The 21,021-nt window shown below is 41.1% G+C and overlaps 1 long non-coding RNA gene across 1 annotated transcript; it reads left to right on the top strand.

The window, feature by feature from the left end:
* Positions 1 to 18,780: 18,780 nt before the first annotated feature.
* Positions 18,781 to 19,545, top strand: LOC311069894. Its single transcript, XR_014603571.1, has 3 exons — positions 18,781 to 18,977; positions 19,271 to 19,329; positions 19,450 to 19,545. It is a non-coding gene; the product is annotated as an uncharacterized lncRNA (long non-coding RNA).
* Positions 19,546 to 21,021: the final 1,476 nt, after the last annotated feature.

The raw sequence follows: 21,021 nt of genomic DNA, 5'->3' as shown, positions 1-21,021 counted from the left end.
AATCAAACTCTCAAAATGGCTGCACAAATGATAAATCAAATGCTCAAATGCAATTTCATTTCCTCATTCGGATTTGATTTTTAATTTTCATTATCAACCCAGTATAAACCTGTCATAATTAAATCTATAAGTCAATGCTCAAATCATAAATCAAATGCTCAAATCATAAATCAAATGCTCAAATCATAAATCAAATGCTCAAATCATAAATCAAATGCTCAAATTATAAATCAAATGCTCAAACGCACATCAAAAATGGCAAATCAAATGCTCAAACGCACATCAAAAATGGCAAATCTAATGCTCAAACGGAAGCCGGAAATGATAAATCAAGTGCAAGTGAGGGATGTCAATCAGTCGCTTCAAAACCATTTAATCTGTGCTCAAAATCAAACAATGCTTTCAGATTATACAAACATCAGTCAATATATAAACAGAACAAATCTTCCACCACCTCTAACTCATACTCTTCCTCCTCTTACACTCTTCCTCCTCTCCCTCTTACACTCATACTCTTCCTCCTCTTACACTCTTCCTCCTCTCCCTCTTACACTCATACTCTTCCTCCTCTTACACTCATACTCTTCCTCCTCTTACACTAATACTCATACTCTTCCACCACCTCAAACTCATACTCTTCCTCCTCTTACACTCATACTCTTCCTCCTCTTACACTCTTCCTCTTCCTCCTCTTCCTCTTACACTCATACTCTTCCTCCTCTTACACTCATACTCTTCCTCCTCTCCCTCTTACACTCATACTCTTCCTCCTCTTACACTCATACTCTTCCTCCTCTTACACTCATACTCTTCCTCCTCTTACACTCTTACTCTTCCTCCTCTCCCTCTTACACTCGTACTCTTCCTCCTCTTACACTCTTACTCTTCCTCCTCTTACACTCATACTCTTCCTCCTCTTACACTCATACTCTTCCTCCTCTTACACTCTTACTCTTCCTCCTCTCCCTCTTACACTCATACTCTTCCTCCTCTTACACTCTTACTCTTCCTCCTCTCCCTCTTACACTCGTACTCTTCCTCCTCTTACACTCTTACTCTTCCTCCTCTTACACTCTTCCTCTTCCTCCTCTTCCTCTTACACTCATACTCTTCCTCCTCTTACACTCTTCCTCTTCCTCCTCTTCCTCTTACACTCATACTCTTCCTCCTCTTACACTCATACTCTTCCTCCTCTCCCTCTTACACTCATACTCTTCCTCCTCTTACACTCATACTCTTCCTCCTCTTACACTCATACTCTTCCTCCTCTTACACTCTTACTCTTCCTCCTCTCCCTCTTACACTCGTACTCTTCCTCCTCTTACACTCTTACTCTTCCTCCTCTTACACTCATACTCTTCCTCCTCTTACACTCATACTCTTCCTCCTCTTACACTCTTACTCTTCCTCCTCTCCCTCTTACACTCATACTCTTCCTCCTCTTACACTCTTACTCTTCCTCCTCTCCCTCTTACACTCGTACTCTTCCTCCTCTTACACTCTTACTCTTCCTCCTCTTACACTCATACTCTTCCTCCTCTTACACTCATACTCTTCCTCCTCTTACACTCATACTCTTCCTCCTCTTACACTCTTCCTCTTCCTCCTCTCCCTCTTACACTAATACTCTTCCTCCTCTTACACTCATACTCTTCCTCCTCTTACACTCTTCCTCTTCCTCCTCTCCTTCTTACACTAATACTCTTCCTCCTCTTACACTCACACTCTTCCTCCTCTTACACTCTTCCTCCTCTTACACTCTTCCTCTTCCTCCTCTCCCTCTTACACTCATACTCTTCCTCCTCTTACACTCATACTCTTCCTCCTCTTACACTCTTCCTCTTCCTCCTCTCCCTCTTACACTAATACTCTTCCTCCTCTTACACTCATACTCTTCCTCCTCTTACACTCATACTCTTCCTCCTCTTACACTCTTCCTCTTCCTCCTCTCCCTCTTACTCTTCCTCCTCTTACACTCTTCCTCTTCCTCCTCTCCCTCTTACTCTTCCTCCTCTTACACTCTTCCTCTTCCTCTTCTTACACTCTTACTCTTCCTCCTCTTACACTCATACTCTTCGTCCTCTTACACACATACTCTTCCACCTCTTACACTCTTACCCTCTTCCTCCTCTCCCTCTTACACTCATACTCTTCCTCCTCTTACACTCATACTCTCTTCCTCCTCTTACACTCATACTCTTCCTCCTCTTACACTCATACTCTTCCTCCTCTTACACTCTTCCTCTTCCTCCTCTCCCTCTTACACTAATACTCTTCCTCCTCTTACACTCATACTCTTCCTCCTCTTACACTCTTCCTCTTCCTCCTCTCCTTCTTACACTAATACTCTTCCTCCTCTTACACTCACACTCTTCCTCCTCTTACACTCTTCCTCCTCTTACACTCTTCCTCTTCCTCCTCTCCCTCTTACACTCATACTCTTCCTCCTCTTACACTCATACTCTTCCTCCTCTTACACTCTTCCTCTTCCTCCTCTCCCTCTTACACTAATACTCTTCCTCCTCTTACACTCATACTCTTCCTCCTCTTACACTCATACTCTTCCTCCTCTTACACTCTTCCTCTTCCTCCTCTCCCTCTTACTCTTCCTCCTCTTACACTCTTACTCTTCCTCCTCTCCCTCTTACTCTTCCTCCTCTTACACTCTTCCTCTTCCTCCTCTTACACTCTTACTCTTCCTCCTCTTACACTCATACTCTTCGTCCTCTTACACACATACTCTTCCACCTCTTACACTCTTACCCTCTTCCTCCTCTCCCTCTTACACTCATACTCTTCCTCCTCTTACACTCATACTCTCTTCCTCCTCTTACACTCATACTCTTCCTCCTCTTACACTCTTACTCTTCCTCCTCTCCCTCTTACACTCATACTCTTCCTCCTCTTACACTCATACTCTCTTCCTCCTCTTACACTCTTACTCTTCCTCCTCTTATACTCTTACTCTTCCTCCTCTTACACTCATACTCTTGTCAAGTCAAGTCATCTTCATTTATATAGCGCTTTTAACAATGTAGATTGTTTCAAAGCAGCTTTACAGAGATAAGCGTATAATTTAAGGTAACAGAGATTGTTTTGGCTTTATAGCGGTTCTTTAAGTTATTTTCCAGCTAAAGTTAGTTTTGATTGATTTGCTTCCGTCGCAACGATCATTTGTTATTAAATTAGGGGCCGCTAAGACAACACCATTCTCTCTACACAGACTTTAAACGCGAACCTGTGAGAAACGCTGATGGCGTTCACATGTGCATTTAGAATGGGTTCTATAGTTATGTGCGTTTGAATATATGTGCGCAGGTTTGGAATTCCCTACAAGCCAAGCCTAAACAAAGTACTTGTCTTTCCTTATAAATTTTGATAAAGAATTTTATTTTATTTTGTCGCTTTGGGGTAGGAACGCAAAACTAATTTTCCCGACAAAGCCTTATCTGTAGAGTGGTAAAGGGATCCTCCATAGGGAGAGACTAGTTGGCACTTCAGCACTGCGTTGTCATCGGGTCCAGGCGAAGGTCCTTCGTCAGATCTGGATACGGCCTGGATGCGGCAGGCTGCAGGAAAACCTCGGGATAAACACAGACACTAAAATTAGCGTAGATGCCATTCTTCTCATGATGTAACGAGTACATCAGGATTTATGGGAAGTGTTCCCGGTTCCGGCTGACCTAATCTATGCAGCCTAACATTGAATTACAGAAGTCTATAATGTATTATGTGAATGCTAGGTCAAAGAGATGTGTCTTTAATCTGGCTTTGAACTGACAGAGTGTGTCTGCTTCCCGGACAATGGTAGGAAGACTGTTCCAGAGTTTTGGTGCTAAATAGGAAAAGGATCTACCGCCAGCAGTCGATTTTGATATTCTAGGTATTATTAACTGGCCGGAATTTTGAAATCGCAATAGACGTGAAGGACTATAATGCGTTAAGAGCTCGCTCAAGTACAGCGGAGCTAAACCATTTAGTGCTTTGTAAGTAATCAGCAATATTTAAAAATTGATGCAATGTTTAATAGGGAGCCAATGCAGTTTTGACAGAACGGGGCTAATATGGTCATACTTCCTGGTTCTGGTAAGAACTCGAGCTGCTGTGTTTTGAACTAGCTGTAGTTTGTTTATTAAGCGTGCAGGGCAACCACCCAGTAGAGCATTACAGTAATCTAGCCTTGAGGTCATGAACGCATGAACTAATTGTTCCGCATTTGTCAATGAGAGCATATGGCGTAATTTAGATATATTTTTAAGATGGAAAAATGCAGTTTTACAGATACTAGAGACGTGACTTTCAAATGAAAGATTGGTATCAAAGAGCACACCCAGGTTCCTAACCGACGACGAAGACTTAACAGAGCAGCCATCAAGTGTTAGACTGTATTCTAGGTTATTAGACCTAGTACTAACCTAGTACTGAGCCTTGTGGTACGCCATACTGAACTTGTGATTGATGAGACATCTCATCATTTACTGCTACAAACTGATAACGGTCAGATAAGTATGATTTAAACCATGCTAGTGCATTTCCCCTAATGCCAACATAATGTTCAAGTCTATTTAAAAGAACGTTGTGGTCAATGGTGTCAAATGCAGCACTAAGATTGAGTAACACTAATAGAGAGACACAACCACGATCGGATGATAAGAGCAAATCATTTGTGACTCTACGAGAGCAGTCTCGGTATTATGGTACGGTCTAAATCCGGACTGGAAATCCTCGCAGATATCATTTCTTTCTAAAAAGGAACACAGTTGTGAAGATACTGCCTTTTCTAATATCTTTGACAGAAAAGGTAGATTCGAGATCGGCCTGTAATTGACTAATTCTGTAGGATCAAGTTGCGTTTTTTTAACAAGCGGTTTAATCATAGCCAGCTTAAAGTTTTTTGGTACGTATCCTAGAGACAAAGACGAATTAATGATATTAAGAAGAGGGTCTATGACCTCTGGAAGCATCTCTTTCAGTAGCTTAGTCGGTATAGGGTCTAACATACATGTTGTCGGTTTAGATGATTTAATGAGTTTAGTAAATTCTTCCTCTCCTATAGCAACGAATGAATCAAATTTTTCCTCAGGGAGACTACAATGCACTGCCTGATGCGATACTGTAGTAGACGGTTGCATAGTTATAATTTTGTCCCTGATATTATCAATCTTATAAGTGAAGAAGTTCATAAAGTCATTACTGCTGTGTTGCTTGGAAACTTCGGTGCTTGAAGCTTTATTTTTCGTTAGTTTAGCCACTGTTTCAAATAAATACCTAGGATTATGTTTATTTTCTTCTAATAGGGTTGAAAAATAAGCAGATCTAGCAGCTTTTAAAGCCTCTCTGAATGCAATCGAGCTCTCCTTCCATGAGATGCGAAATACCTCTAGTTTTGTTTTCTTCCTCCTCTCCCTCTTACACTCATACTCTTCCTCCTCTTACGCTCTTACTCTTCCTCCTCTCCCTCTTACACTCATACTCTTCCTCCTCTTACGCTCTTACTCTTCCTCTTACACTCATACTCTTCCTCCTCTCCCTCTTACACTCATACTCTTCCTCCTCTTACGCTCTTACTCTCCCTCTTACACTCATACTCTCTTCCTCCTCTCCCTCTTACACTCATACTCTTCCTCCTCTTACGCTCTTACTCTTCCTCCTCTCCCTCTTACACTCATACTCTTCCTCTTACACTCATACTCTTCCTCTTACACTCATACTCTTCCTCCTCTTACACTCTTACTCTTCCTCCTCTCCCTCTTACACTCATACTCTTCCTCCTCTTACACTCTTACTCTTCCTCCTCTCCCTCTCCCTCTTACACTCATACTCTTCCTCCTCTTACACTCTTACTCTTCCTCCTCTCCCTCTTACACTCATACTCTTCCTCCTCTTACACTCTTACTCTTCCTCCTCTCCCTCTTACACTCATACTCTTCCTCCTCTTACACTCATACTCTTCCACCTCTTACACTCATACTCTCTTCCTCCTCTCCCTCTTACACTCATACTCTTCCTCCTCTTACGCTCTTACTCTTCCTCCTCTCCCTCTTACACTCATACTCTTCCTCCTCTCCCTCTTACACTCATACTCTTCCTCCACTTACACTCATACTCTCTTCCTCCTCTCCCTCTTACACTCATACTCTTCCACCTCTTACACTCATACTCTCTTCCTCCTCTCCCTCTTACACTCATACTCTTCCACCTCTTACACTCATACTCTTCCACCTCTTACACTCATACTCTCTTCCTCCTCTCCCTCTTACACTCATACTCTTCCTCCTCTTACGCTCTTACTCTTCCTCCTCTCCCTCTTACACTCATACTCTTCCTCCTCTTACACTCATACTCTTCCACCTCTTACACTCATACTCTCTTCCTCCTCTCCCTCTTACACTCATACTCTTCCTCCTCTTACGCTCTTACTCTTCCTCCTCTCCCTCTTACACTCATACTCTTCCTCCTCTCCCTCTTACACTCATACTCTTCCTCCTCTCCCTCTTACACTCATACTCTTCCTCCTCTTACACTCATACTCTCTTCCTCCTCTCCCTCTTACACTCATACTCTTCCTCCTCTTACGCTCTTACTCTTCCTCCTCTCCCTCTTACACTCATACTCTTCCACCTCTTACACTCATAATCTTCCTCCTCTTACACTCATACTCTTCCACCTCTTACACTCTTACTCTTCCTCCTCTTACACTCTTACTCTTCCTCCTCTCCCTCTTACACTCATACTCTTCCTCCTCTTACACTCATACTCTTCCTCCTCTCCCTCTTACACTCATACTCTTCCTCCTCTTACGCTCTTACTCTTCCTCCTCTCCCTCTTACACTCATACTCTTCCTCTTACACTCATACTCTTCCTCTTACACTCATACTCTTCCTCCTCTTACACTCTTACTCTTCCTCCTCTCCCTCTTACACTCATACTCTTCCTCCTCTTACACTCTTACTCTTCCTCCTCTCCCTCTCCCTCTTACACTCATACTCTTCCTCCTCTTACACTCTTACTCTTCCTCCTCTCCCTCTTACACTCATACTCTTCCTCCTCTTACACTCTTACTCTTCCTCCTCTCCCTCTTACACTCATACTCTTCCTCCTCTTACACTCATACTCTTCCACCTCTTACACTCATACTCTCTTCCTCCTCTCCCTCTTACACTCATACTCTTCCTCCTCTTACGCTCTTACTCTTCCTCCTCTCCCTCTTACACTCATACTCTTCCTCCTCTCCCTCTTACACTCATACTCTTCCTCCTCTTACGCTCTTACTCTTCCTCCTCTCCCTCTTACACTCATACTCTCTTCCTCCTCTCCCTCTTACACTCATACTCTTCCTCCTCTTACGCTCTTACTCTTCCTCCTCTCCCTCTTACACTCATACTCTTCCTCCTCTCCCTCTTACACTCATACTCTTCCTCCTCTCCCTCTTACACTCATACTCTTCCTCCTCTTACACTCATACTCTCTTCCTCCTCTCCCTCTTACACTCATACTCTTCCTCCTCTTACGCTCTTACTCTTCCTCCTCTCCCTCTTACACTCATACTCTTCCACCTCTTACACTCATAATCTTCCTCCTCTTACACTCATACTCTTCCACCTCTTACACTCTTACTCTTCCTCCTCTTACACTCTTACTCTTCCTCCTCTCCCTCTTACACTCATACTCTTCCTCCTCTTACACTCATACTCTTCCTCCTCTCCCTCTTACACTCATACTCTTCCTCCTCTTACGCTCTTACTCTTCCTCCTCTCCCTCTTACACTCATACTCTTCCTCTTACACTCATACTCTTCCTCTTACACTCATACTCTTCCTCCTCTTACACTCTTACTCTTCCTCCTCTCCCTCTTACACTCATACTCTTCCTCCTCTTACACTCTTACTCTTCCTCCTCTCCCTCTCCCTCTTACACTCATACTCTTCCTCCTCTTACACTCTTACTCTTCCTCCTCTCCCTCTTACACTCATACTCTTCCTCCTCTTACACTCTTACTCTTCCTCCTCTCCCTCTTACACTCATACTCTTCCTCCTCTTACACTCATACTCTTCCACCTCTTACACTCATACTCTCTTCCTCCTCTCCCTCTTACACTCATACTCTTCCTCCTCTTACGCTCTTACTCTTCCTCCTCTCCCTCTTACACTCATACTCTTCCTCCTCTCCCTCTTACACTCATACTCTTCCTCCACTTACACTCATACTCTCTTCCTCCTCTCCCTCTTACACTCATACTCTTCCACCTCTTACACTCATACTCTCTTCCTCCTCTCCCTCTTACACTCATACTCTTCCACCTCTTACACTCATACTCTTCCACCTCTTACACTCATACTCTCTTCCTCCTCTCCCTCTTACACTCATACTCTTCCTCCTCTTACGCTCTTACTCTTCCTCCTCTCCCTCTTACACTCATACTCTTCCTCCTCTTACACTCATACTCTTCCACCTCTTACACTCATACTCTCTTCCTCCTCTCCCTCTTACACTCATACTCTTCCTCCTCTTACGCTCTTACTCTTCCTCCTCTCCCTCTTACACTCATACTCTTCCTCCTCTCCCTCTTACACTCATACTCTTCCTCCTCTCCCTCTTACACTCATACTCTTCCTCCTCTTACACTCATACTCTCTTCCTCCTCTCCCTCTTACACTCATACTCTTCCTCCTCTTACGCTCTTACTCTTCCTCCTCTCCCTCTTACACTCATACTCTTCCACCTCTTACACTCATAATCTTCCTCCTCTTACACTCATACTCTTCCACCTCTTACACTCTTACTCTTCCTCCTCTTACACTCTTACTCTTCCTCCTCTCCCTCTTACACTCATACTCTTCCTCCTCTTACACTCATACTCTTCCTCCTCTCCCTCTTACACTCATACTCTTCCTCCTCTTACACTCTTACTCTTCCTCCTCTCCCTCTTACACTCATACTCTTCCTCCTCTTACACTCATACTCTTCCTCCTCTCCCTCTTACACTCATACTCTTCCTCCTCTTACACTCTTACTCTTCCTCCTCTCCCTCTTACACTCATACTCTTCCACCTCTTACACTCATACTCTTCCTCCTCTTACACTCTTACTCTTCCTCCTCTCCCTCTTACACTCATACTCTTCCTCCTCTTACACTCATACTCTTCCTCCTCTCCCTCTTACACTCATACTCTTCCTCCTCTTACACTCTTACTCTTCCTCCTCTCCCTCTTACACTCATACTCTTCCTCCTCTTACACTCATATATGTTTCACATATATCTTACACTTATATTTATGTTTCACATATGTTTATTTGTTTGGATTAGAGTTTTATTTTGTATTTAGGACTTGGTGGTTATTCTTGTTAATGTGGAGAATATATGTGAATATATTATATCTAATTCCAGTTTTCATTTAGTTACTTATGGTACAGTATAAAGTTTAAAGGTGAAGTATGTAAGATTTTTATGTTAAAATACATTCTCTTTACCCAGTTTATTGTTCATGGACCTCTATTAGAATGACATTCATAAAAGTGTAAAAACTTTGCCTCCCTGGCACCATCTAAACATCGAGAGCATCTGCTCAGATCTGTCAATCTCTTCCAGCTCAGCCAATAGTGAGAGTTTGGGGTGTGGCTTCTGTGGGCAGAGCCAGAGGGCTAGTCAGTGTGTGTGTGTGTGTGTGTGCATCATCATACAGCCATTCAGAAAGACAAATGTCCCAGTTTATAATGTGTCTCAACAGCCTCAAACAGTCGTGCCGGAGCAGATCCGCTGGATGGGTTTATTACAAGCGAGATGTTACTCATGACTCATAGCAACACAGCTGAAAGTGTTCCTAATTTGTTGGACCTGTTATTGAAAGTAGGCTGTCGAGAGTGAGACCTTCACAAGCTCCTGTAAGAGCTGTGATCGTGATGTTGGAGGTGAGGGAGGCGAGACACACGAAAGAGGCGTTTGTGAAATATCCTGCATTTTTGTGATTCTGCTGAAACAACATACTTCACCTTTAAACTGTTTTCCATACGGACTTTAACCTCTAGACTCTTCAGTAAGGGTCAGCCTGTTGTTTTGGTCACATTTTCTCGTCTACAGTCTGTCCCAGATTTCGGTGCAGAAAAGCCGTTTCTGGTGTAAGTGGGTGAAGTAAATAAAACGGAAATAGACGAACTCCTCCTCTGCCTCTCCTCATACATCGCTGTGATTTCAGAAACATGCTGGAATCAGCAGGACGAGGATTTACTGGGAATGCAAATAACTATATTTATATACACTAAACAGCTTTACTGGTGGGAACGGATTACCTGATGCATGAAAGACAGAAAGACAGACAGAAAAACAGAGACAGACAGACAGACAGACAGACAGACAGACAGAAAAACAGACAGACAGAAAAACAGAGACAGACAGAAAGACAGACAGACAGACAGAAAGACAGAAAGACAGACAGACAGACAGACAGACAGACAGACAGACAGACAGACAGAAAAACAGACAGACAGACAGACAGAAAGACAGACAGACAGAAAAACAGACAGACAGACAGATAGACAGACAGACAGAAAAACAGACAGAAAGACAGACAGACAGACAGAAAGACAGACAGAAAGACAGACAGACAGACAGACAGACAGAAAGAGAGACAGACAGACAGAAAAACAGACTGTCTGAAAGACAGACAGAAAAACACAGAAAAACAGACAGACAGACAGACAGACAGAAAGAGAGACAGACAGACAGAAAAACAGACAGAAAAACAGACAGACAGACAGACAGAAAGACAGACAGGCAGACAGACAGAAAAACAGACAGACAGACAGACAGACAGAAAAACAGACAGACAGACAGACAGACAGACAGAAAAACCGACAGACAGACAGACAGACAGACAGACAGAAAAACAGGCAGACAGACAGACAGACAGAAAAACAGACAGACAGACAGACAGACAGATAGACAGACAGACAGAAAAACAGACAGAAAGACAGACAGAAAGACAGACAGACAGACAGAAAATCAGACAGACAGACAGACAGACAGAAAAACAGACAGACAGACAGACAGACAGATAGACAGACAGACAGAAAAACAGACAGACAGACAGACAGAAAAACAGACAGACAGACAGAAAAACAGACAGACAGACAGACAGACAGACAGATAGACAGACAGACAGAAAAACAGACAGACAGACAGACAGAAAAACAGACAGAAAGACAGACAGAAAGACAGACAGACAGACAGAAAAACAGACAGACAGACAGACAGACAGAAAAACAGACAGACAGACAGATAGACAGACAGACAGAAAAACAGACAGATAGACAGACAGACAGAAAAACAGACAGACAGACAGACAGACAGAAAAACAGACAGACAGACAGACAGACAGATAGACAGACAGACAGAAAAACAGACAGAAAGACAGACAGAAAGACAGACAGACAGACAGACAGACAGACAGACAGAAAAACAGACAGACAGACAGACAGACAGAAAAACAGACAGACAGACAGACAGACAGATAGACAGACAGACAGAAAAACAGACAGAAAGACAGACAGATAGACAGACAGACAGAAAAACAGACAGACAGACAGACAGAAAAACAGACAGACAGACAGACAGACAGACAGGTCTTAAACTCTCAGTAATGTGCAGCACTGGACTGTCTTTATCTGATATGGACCGATCTGATTTTAAGCCCTTGATAGTTTGACTGCGAGAGCATTATGTGGTCAGTTCCTGAAATCAATCGACTGTCGTTTGATTGACGGTCAGGGTTCAGGTCTGAAGGTTTTGTTCCAGTGGATCCAGGTTCTGCTGTAGACCCTGTTCAGTGTTGGACAGCAGAACCAGATCATGTTCAGCATGAGTCCAGCGTGTGTGGATCGATCCAGATCGAATGCCTGTTCACTGATGTTGAATAATATCAGGTGTAAAGTCTGCTTGGAATGTAAATTCACCCCGTCTATTTTCTAAATGCATGTTATTGATTGTGTTGTGAGCGGTTTGTGCCTGCACGTTTCATTTTTGAGTATATAATTTTTAATGAAGATGTTTTTCCGGGAAGCGTCAGGCTTCTCTCTGGTGACGCAGGATTCATTAGTCAGCTTAAACTTTCTTATATTCAAACACAAGCTTCATCCAGATCTGCCTCCATCCAATCAACAACTGACGCACAGAATTAAGCTCCGCCCAACATTTTGTTTTTGGATAATCAGTTCCACGCAGATGTTGGTCACAGTAAGTAAAGATCTGTCGCTTCTTCGCTTCATCATGTCTGTCACAGACGCTGTTTCTCACTCCACGCTCGATTTCCTCCTAAAACACTCTCATTTACTTTCTGAAATAATCCTTGTGCCATATTGCATCAAATTATTATTTTTTTAGTTAATAAAACATGAAAAATGTTGCCTTTAATCAGTAATTTATTAATAATCCTATTCAAGTTCTGTGAAGTCAAGGAGTTTATTATAATGCAGAATAACTCAAATACAGTCTCCGCTTTCAGAGATGAAGTCTATCAGTCCTTGATTCCAGTTGGACCAGAGATCGACTCTCACAACCACTTTTATTAATTTAATATGGCTGACTGGAATTTAGTGCTGATTTATCATTTAATTTATGGTCCCCAGAAGCTTTTTGGGGGTTTAATGTAGTCTCCGAGTCCCTCTGCAATAACAGTGGAGACTGATGTGTGTGTCGTTCTTCTGATCAGAGATCAGCTGTGTGGGGTACGTGAATGCTGTGAGAGATGAAGGATCTGTGTCCTTCATCTGCATGTGAGAAACGGACATTTTATGGTATTTAAAGGACAATTCCGGTGAAAAATGAACCTAGGGGTAATCAACACATGGTTACCGAGTCGATCGTTCCCTGGGATGCGTTTTCATGATAATCGAATGTAAAGAGTTAGCTTATAAACAGATTAGCTTATAACGCTAGTATATGGGGCATAGTGTAAGTAAAAGTAAATCGCTAGTTAATGCCACTAGCAAGGCTCAAAATAGCCTCACACTAACACGGTAGCATAATGAGGGTCCCTACATGCAAACCGAAGCATTGAGAACTTTGTAAGTGTACAGTGTCATGGAAATTCTTTCTCAACTTTAAATAATAATTGGAAGACAGCTGGAAATTTCAAAAGTTATAAAGATCTTTATTTCTTGCAAGAAAGGCTGTTCACACATCAGTCAGAGTCTGATATGAGAAGCGCGCCGACTTCTCCTTTTTTCCCAGCTTATATACACAAAACTCATCACACTTATTCTAACACCCCATGGTTATACGCACACACTTACACACATATGTCATTAAAAACAATTGAGTATATATTTTCCAATGCAACACCTTTGCTCTTAGTGCAAGCGAGCTTATCTGTATTTAGAAAGAACAAACTGTCCTTTCTGCAAATGTCATTTTGACCTCGTTCTTCAGCAGTAAGGAAGAAGATGATATGCAACTTGCAGTTTCTTTAACACCATGTATGGTATAAGCTGGCTAGAGTAAATATTTCCACACCATGTATGGTATTATGCTGGCTGGAATTTTTAAAAATTTCTATTACAACAGACAGTTTAATAAGAAGAGACTTTATAAAGACTTTGTAAATATACACTTACAAAGTTCTCAGTGCTTCGGTTTGCATGTTTTACATTCGATTATCATGAAAACGCATCCCAGGGAACGATCGACTCGGTAACCATGTGTTAATTACCCCTAGGTTCATTTTTCACCGGAATTGTCCTTTAATAAAACACAGGGAGCTGTAGGAAAAGAGGCTGATGATGCAGTGTGTTCACGTCTTCTCCATCATGGCTTCAGCATCGAGAGGAAGGTCAAGGTTTGTCTTGTGTCACAGTGTCTTTATCCTCTGTTTCTCCTCATGCTGTCCTGCTTTCTGTCGGATCTCGGACTCGTCCCGAGGAGCTGAACATCAGCCTGGATGGCTCTGGATCGATTTCTCCCCTGCTTTTAATTGGATTCAGCCTTAAGCCCCATTCTGCTGCTAAAAGCTTGTTGCCAGAGATGTTTTGTCCCAACTTTTGTATTTTGTATTCATGCATTTGCTCCCATTCAGACACAAGAGAAACATCCACATCAGACTCACTAACAGTATCTGTGTCTCGCTGGAATAGACAACAGTCCTCCACAAACAGCTGGAGTAAAGCACATGATTCCCCAGTGTGTGTGTGTGTGTGCAGCTTCAAGGTTTGGCCTCACTGTGGAAACCCGCAGAAGTGTGTGTCCACATAGATTTAGTGTATAGTGTGTGTTTCCTTCAGGCTCTTCAGCTCCAGATGTTCATTAAGGAGTCAGAGTAATTACTGTATCTTAGCACTTATGTTATAAAAGAACTTGGTTCAAACCCTGTCAACACATTGAAATGAAAGACAAAAATTAAAAATGGGCAGTATTCACTTAATATTTGTGAGAACACAGCAATAGATTCCTTGCTTTCTACTGTATTCATATTTCATGATGCAGTGTTTCTTTGACCTTCCCTTTCCAGACAAAACTGGAGAACTGATCCCATTCTTTCCATAATTTCTGGAAAATAAATCACAGCTAAATATAAGTTGCACAGGTCAGAATTGCATTATTGAGAGAGAAAAACACAGATAAGGTGCACATGTGCGAAAGTCATTTCTTCTCATTACATTCAGAAACCATGTATAATACCGGTGAACGAAACTAAACATTTATAATCACTACGGGGCGGCAGTGGCTCAGTGGTTCATGTAGGTTGTCTACAAACCGAAAGGTTGGTGGTTCAATCCCCGGTTCCACTTGACCAAGTGTCGAGGTGTCCATGAGCAAGACACCTAACCCCAGCTGCTCCCGACGAGCTGGATGGCGCCTTGCATGGCTGACACCGCCGTCGGTGTATGAATGAGTGAGTGAATGGGTGAATGTGAGGCAATGTAAAGCGCTTTGGTGGCCATAGGTCTGTGAAAGCGCTATATAAATGCAGTCCATTTACCATTTACTATAAACATGTATTTTAGTTTTCCTCACTCCACAACGAATTCTTCACATTTAATGGAATTCAGAACAGGAAAGGAGAATATAAGCATTAAACAATCATAAATTATAGTGGCATTCACATTTATCATATTTAACATTTATTATAGATGGATGCCAGACTGAAGGAATGTACAGATAAATATAGGAATGAACTTTACAGATACACTGGATCTGACGTTCCTCTCATTCTGCATTAATTAAAACCTTTGCGAATGTTTTGCATGCTTGATGTTAATTCTATGAAGTCGCTATGAAATATGCACGTTTCATAAAAAACACGACTTATATTCTGGAAAATACAGTAATTGTGATAATTATGATGTGACATCACTGTTGCACATTACTCTTTATTTTGCATTTTCTATGCAGTTTAAAATGAAATGGAATATATATATAATTGTGCTTCAATTGATGAAGAGCCAATGTTTTTATTCTCCATGTTCTTGCAAAGATGAGAGTCTGTTGGGAAATTTCTCCCATGATCCTCTGCTGCTGTCAGCTGTCAAAACTCAGCTGGTCATTTTAGACATGACGTCTCATGATGGATTTTTTTGACAGGATATTGTTTATTTTCTCCCCACACTACAAACACAGAGCAGGATCCCGAGGATATTGAACCACAGAAGTGAAAGTGTCTGAGGATTGGAGGATCGTGAGCAAACGTGAGTGGTTTCAGATAGTTTCAGTCTCACTGAACAGTATCTATCTAACCTTCTCTAGCGCCTCATCTGCTCATATCTAACCTTCTCTAGCGCCTCATCTGTTCATATCTAACCTTCTCTAGCGCCTCATCTGCTCATATCTAACCTTCTCTAGCGCCTCATCTGTTCATATCTAACCTTCACTAGCGCCTCATCTGCTCATATCTAACCTTCTCTAGCGCCTCATCTGTTCATATCTAACCTTCACTAGCGGCTCATCTGCTCATATCTAACCTTCTCTAGCGCCTCATCTGCTCATATCTAACCTTCTCTAGCGCCTCATCTGTTCATATCTAACCTTCACTAGCGCCTCATCTGCTCATATCTAACCTTCTCTAGCGCCTCATCTGTTCATATCTAACCTTCACTAGCGGCTCATCTGCTCATATCTAACCTTCACTAGCGGCTCATCTGCTCATATCTAACCTTCTCTAGCGGCTCATCTGCTCATCTCTAACCTTCACTAGCGGCTCATCTGCTCATATCTAACCTTCTCTAGCGGCTCATCTGCTCATCTCTAACCTTCTCTAGCGGCTCATCTGCTCATATCTAACCTTCACTAGCGGCTCATCTGCTCATATCTAACCTTCACTAGCGGCTCATCTGTTCATATCTAACCTTCTCTAGCGGCTCATCTGCTCATATCTAACCCTCTCTAGCGGCTCATATCTAACCTTCTCTAGCGGCTCATCTGCTCATCTCTGACCTTCTCTAGCGGCTCATCTCTCACAGCAGAATTCATGCGCTGGATCACAGATGGAGGAAAGTAATTTCGCTCGGCCACAGATTCTGTTTGGACCAGTAAGAGCCTGTTGTTATTAAACTTGCTTTGAGCACCAAACACTCTGTTAGGATGTGAGACATAATGTGACCTTCGGCTTTTCTGAGATATTGCTTAGATCTGATCTGTGTCCCATAACGGCTGATCTAGAGTCAGTGACTCACAGTCTTCATCTGAACACATGTGCAGAAAATACACTGCGAAACCTTTGCTTCTTCTTCCTCAGTGTTTCTGTCTCATTTTCCTGCGCAAATACCAAAACATTCTTAAATCAAGATACATTTACTGGAGAAGAAGCAAAACGACTGACGACATTAAGTCTGAAACAAGAACAAATATCTGCCAATGGAGTCAGAAAAATAATTGTAATACAACGGGAAAACAAGATTATTTTTCTGACTCCATTGGCAGATTTTTGTTGTTGTTTTAAGCACAAACTCACTTTATGTTCATAATTTTTCAAGTGATTTTGCTTCTCCAGTAAATCTTGATTTAAGAATGTTTTGTCCTGGAAAACGAGACAGAAACACTGAGGAAGAAGATGTTTTACAGTGAAGCTGCTTATTGAACAGCATGAAGGGTTTATTCTGTAATGCCTACAGTTGTAAATTACCTCACTTGACACATGATAATTTTTTCATCAATTTGGAAGTATATTTTTTTTATTTTGGTGTCATTTGGTTTAAAAATGAACTGTTGGAAGTCTAATCACATAATAATTAAATTGTATTCAAGACTAAATCTATTGCCTCACCGTCAAGAGTGCTTCTATCAGGAAGATTCAAACAAAATAGTCTTTAGTCCAAATATATCACAGGAGAGCTCAGGGAAACTCACCTTAACATTGAGGAGATCAGACAAAGAACTGAAAGACACAAGCAGTATATATATATATATAGCCTATATATATATATATATATATATATATATATACAGTACCAGTCAAAAGTTTGGAAACACTACTATTTTTAATGCTTTTGAAAGAAGTCTCTTATGCTCATCAAGCCTGCAGTTAAAAACAAAAAAAAACAAAAAAAAACAGTAATATTATGAAATATTATTACAATTTAAAATAATGGTTCTCTTTTTTAATATACTTTAAAATGTAATTTATTTTTGTGATGCAAAGCTGAATTTTCATCAGCAAGTACTCCAGTCTTTGGTGTCTTATGATCCTTCAGAAATCATTCTAATATGCTGATTTATGATCAATGTTGGAAACAGTTGTGCTGCTTAATATTTTTTTATAACCTGAGATACTTTTTTCAGGATTATTTGATGAATAAAAAGTTAAAAAGAACTGTATTTATTTAGAATAGAAATCTTTTGTAACAATATACACTACCGTTCAAAAGTTTGGGAACAATAACTATTTTTTTTTAAAGAAATTAGTACTTTAATTCAACAAGAATGCGTTAAATTGATAAAAGGTGATGGTAACGATTTATATTGTTAGAAATGTTTTTATTTTGAATAAATGCTGTTTTTATGAATAAATGCTGTTAACGTTTTACTCATCAATGAATCCTGAAAAAAGTATTCCAAAAAAATATATTAAACAGCACAACTGTTTCCATCATTGATAATAACTGAGCATCAAATCATCATATTAGAATGATTTCTGAAGGATCATAAGACACCAAAGACTGGAGTACTTGCTGATGAAAATTCAGCTTTGCATCACAAAAATAAATTACATTTTAAAGTATATTAAAAAAGAGAACCATTATTTTAAATTGTAATAATATTTCATAATATTACTGTTTTTTTTTGTTTTTGTTTGTTTTTAACTGCAGGCTTGATGAGCATAAGAGACTTCTTGCAAAAGCATTAAAAATAGTAGTGTTTCCAAACTTTTGACTGGTACTGTATATATATATATATATATATATATATATATATATATATATATATTTATATACTAAAAAAAATGAGGGAGCTCAATGACATAATCGATTAACAACAGGTGAACTCTGATCCTGTGTTTAGCCCAGTGTCCCGCCGGGTCGTGAAGAGACTGCGAAAAGCCTGCGGGAAATTGTGTGATTATCCACAATGGAATACAGACAGTTTCGACCTGATAATTGTTTTGAAACCACTTGAAATTGAACACTCTGTGTCACATAATTGCATCTAATGCTCAGCATTGATCCTGCAGAATCTGTAGAGATCAGCTGTTCTGCACCAGCCGGAAGATCTTTCTTAAACTGGAACGTAAAGTCCAGAGGCTTAGTAACTACTAGCTAGTTTGTCATTTTCTCTCCTTTTTTTTGTAATTAAAGGCCCTTTTGTGGATGCCTGCCCAATCTAACTATTAGTAAAATTAATGAATAATAATTTAGCCGTAAATAAAATGACCCACATGATGACCTTTCACCTGACGAACTCATCCGGGACGATTCCTCATGCTGCACGTGCATTTTTTAATTTCACGCGGCTACGCGCACTTCCAGAGGATATCTTCAACTCTGCGGCTGCTGGTAAGTGGTGTTTCATTCTCAGCGAAGTGCTTTTGATGTTTGTTTACTTATTATTATTTTACAAGAACGACGTGAAGAGATCTGCAGAAATGTTGTTTATATTGCTGTGTGTAGGCTGTAGAAGTAACGTTAGCTTGCTGTTTGAGGGAGAAAAGTTTCACGGGCGTTGAGGGGTCTGACTAAAAACTATTATTTATACTTTAATTAAACTATTATTATTATTACAATATTTATTTTAAAAAAATGATCACAACACTGGTAAGGCTTACCAGTATCTTATGTTTTGTGTGCAGCAGCCTCTGTGAACTTCTCCCCTATAGCAGCCTGGGCAGAGTCTGCAGCTTTACAGCAGGTCCGTGAGCTAGTGAGCCAGTTCCAAACACTATCAGCAATCTTTACATCTTGTCATGGTCACATAAAAATTGTTTAATCAGCTAATATATCTCCTATATGTTTGTTTTAATGTCTACAGTCTCAGATCAGCTCCAGCAGTATCAGCAGCAGCAGTAGCAACAGCAAAGGCAACAAACTCACTTAAGGACTTTAGTAAGAATTTACCAGAACTGGTATCACATTAATGTTTAAAATATTGTATTAATGCTGTATTTTTTTCTGTTTGCTTTGTTTTTATTTTCATTGTATAAATGTAACTCTTGTATTTTTGTAAATCAGTTTATGCCATGAAAGTAGCCACAGATGCTGACATGGCATTAATTAAAACTATACTGTACTGAACGAAACATGGGCCACGTTGATTTTGTCCTACACAGTTTACTATAACAGCTGTTCTTTATTATTCTGTATAACAGAGAAGAAAAAGCCATCAGGTTGGGACAACTTAAGATACTTCAGTTTCTAATCCCAGAGTTATTAATAGGTGCACATCATTTTTTTTTTTTTACTTTTAAACTTAAGATCTCAAAAAATAAATAAAACTGTCTGCACACTTGAATCCTTTCAGCAAATTTAATAGCCAAGCTTTCGGTCAAACGACCATCCTCAGGGCATGAGGGCCTTCAAAATTTACTTTTAAACTTAAAATTTGTCTTTTCTGTTCTGTTTCTTTTTTTAAAAACTGCATCGTATGCCGTATCGATACAGAATCATCCATAATCATCCAGAATCATCCAGAATCATCCATTGCTGTATTGATATTTTGAGCACAGCCCTATTTAAAGCCTTGTTCCACGTGCCCCCTTTTATACTTTGAGCACCTGCCCCTCCAGAGGTCTCTGCACGGCCCTGATGATGATGATGAAGTTTTACCATCTCACTACATCTCTAGCAATATTTTAGGCCAATTTAAACGTTGATTAACATACAGAAGTATTGGTGTATGATAGTGACTGTGGTGTCGAGTCTGTCTCATATCGTTCTCTACTCGTCTCGTTCTGCCAAGATTTAGTTTCAAGCTTCATCAGAACAAAAGGAAAGCATTATGTCCTTTACCGCCACCGGAGCACAAACCTTCCTCTTGCTCTGATCCATAAATTAAACCTCTCAGGATCTGGAAATGAAAAGTACTGAACTTTTAGCTGACTTGCCAAAAAGGATTGAGTCAGAGGAAGGTCTTCGGTCCTTTAGTGCAGTCAGCAGAAACAAGCTTGAGTTTGAGCCCGAGATGCACAGCGCCGAGGGTTAGACACGCCTGTGTGTGTGTGTGTGTGTGTGTGTGTGTGAGCGCCGAGGGTTAGACACGCCTGTGTGTGTGTGTGTGTGTGTGTGTGTGTGAGCGCCGAGGGTTAGACCTGCCAGTGTGTGTGTGAGCGCCGAGGGTTAGACACGCCTGTGTGTGTGTGTGTGTGTGAGCGCCGAGGGTTAGACCCGCCAGTGTGTGTGTGAGCGCCGAGGGTTAGACCCGCCTGTGTGTGTGTGTGTGAGCGCTGAGGGTTAGACACGCCTGTGTGTGTGTGTGTGAGCGCTGAGGGTTAGACACGCCAGTGTGTGTGTGTGTGTGTGAGCGCCGAGGGTTAGACCCGCCAGTGTGTGTGTGAGCGCTGAGGGTTAGACACGCCTGTGTGTGTGAGGGCTGAGGGTTAGACAC

The sequence above is a fragment of the Abramis brama genome (assembly GCF_963993115.1).
Source record: "Abramis brama genome assembly, chromosome: 19".
Classification (NCBI taxonomy): Eukaryota; Metazoa; Chordata; class Actinopteri; order Cypriniformes; family Leuciscidae; genus Abramis; species Abramis brama.
This window is presented reverse-complemented; position numbering and strand designations above follow the sequence as displayed.